Source organism: Vigna radiata, chromosome 4 (genome assembly GCF_000741045.1).
Source record: "Vigna radiata var. radiata cultivar VC1973A chromosome 4, Vradiata_ver6, whole genome shotgun sequence".
NCBI classification, from domain to species: domain Eukaryota; kingdom Viridiplantae; phylum Streptophyta; class Magnoliopsida; order Fabales; family Fabaceae; genus Vigna; species Vigna radiata.
The window spans coordinates 6,762,822-6,764,584 of NC_028354.1; the positions used below are offsets into that span (position 1 = coordinate 6,762,822).

The 1,763-nt window shown below is 42.8% G+C and overlaps 1 protein-coding gene across 1 annotated transcript in view; it reads left to right on the forward strand.

The window, feature by feature from the left end:
- The window catches only part of LOC106758090 (DNA repair protein RAD5A), a gene marked incomplete in the record, with an annotated part of 12,215 nt that overhangs the window by 3,812 nt on the left and 6,640 nt on the right, over nucleotides 1-1,763 (forward strand).

Genomic DNA, 1,763 nt, shown 5'->3' on the forward strand with positions numbered 1-1,763 from the left:
AACTTATACATAATATCTTATATTAAATATTTCCCTGGAATATATATATTTATTTACTCTAATTAACTTATACTATATTTATTTACTCTAATTAATTTATATTGAATATCCTCCCACCTTATACCTTAACAATACATCCCGATGCAAAACAACCTTGTCCTCAAGGTTGGAAACAGGGAGCTTGATCTCATGGCTCCTCATCAATTAAGGTATGGAGGCTCGGGTGGTGGCCATTTGTCCTCGTCTTCTGCCAATATCATGACTCTCGAGTTCCTGTTCGGGTAGCGGTGAGCAGGATCGAACATTTCGCAACATCTAGAGCACCTTCCTTCTTTCCTTTGTTTCTCATACTTCTCATAAGGCAGATTTCTCAGGTTTCTTTCCTTTCGTCTGGACCCCACATTCTCTGTGGTTGCCACTCGGCTTTCCACAGAAGTTATCGTTCGGTTCTGGATAGGGCGACTGGGCTCCAACCACATATTCGAACCGTTCGGTCTCTCCTTAGAGTGATTCTCGATCATACTTTCGCCTCCAGTTCTCGCACCTCCGTGGAGCTCCTGTGTCCCTTGCCGTCCTCATAGCGGTCATAAACTCCTGTGGGTCTAGAAGCCGTACTTGCTTACGAATCTCCTCCTGTAGCCCTGCCATGAAGTACCCCATTAGCTGTGCCTCAATTACTCCGGACGTTTGTCCTACCAAGATTTCGAAATCTTGTACGTAATCTTCCACTAACCCTGTCTGCCTGTTGGACACCAACCTTTCAAAGATTGACCCCTGACTTCTTCCTCCAAATCGGTTCACCATTGCCTCCTTCAACCTTGTCCATGTACGGTTTTTGGTCTTGCCCCTCCAAAATCTAAACCAATACCCACGCTACCCTCCATGCTGATATAGGCTAGGCGCAATTTTTCCTCCTCGTCAACCCCTTGTAATTCAAAAAATTTGTCAGCCCTATTGATCCAATTTAGTGGATCAACCCCTTCAAAATTTGGCAATTCGACCCTTTTCTTCCAATCACCGTTTGGTCCACCACCTCCACCACCGATCTTCTCTCCTTCTTCGTCCTTGTGCTGGTTCTCCCTTTTCCCGTTGACCGAGCTCTGACTTTCATCCTAGTTCTCATCGTTTTGACGAGTTTGTTTTTCCAGCATCATCATCAATTGTTGCATGTCTTTGCGGAGTGCCGCTGATTCCGCCATCATGTCCTTGCGGAGTGTCGCTGATTCCGCCACCCTGGACATCTCCATGTTTTCTAGTTTCAGCTCCATGCCATACAGTCTTCCTTCGATTGCATTTACTCTTCCCTCCATGATTTCTTTTTCCCTCTTATTGATCCGACAGTTTCCTCGCCCTTGACGGATCCGGCAGTTTCCTCCCTTGACTATCCGGCAGGTCGGACCAGTTGTTACGTATCCGAGTATGGAACGTAACTAGAACAATATCTCACACACTCAAAACTAGCAAAAGAATAATGAAAGAATGGAATTGATCAAATGAATCTATTTTATTGATGGTAGTGTATGAATAAACAAAAGTAAACAATAATTGGGAGCATAACCTCCATCAATTATTTCTAATAACTGGAAGCAGGATCTCTGTCAGTTACCTGAGAGCAAAACCTTTCTTACAAAACTCACAAATCAAAAGCATACCCTTAACCCTAGACTCTAACTTTATTTATACTAATTATTTCCCGTCCATCTCTCACTAAATATTTCCCTATAATATATTTGCATTTAATATAAATATCCCTATATATAAAT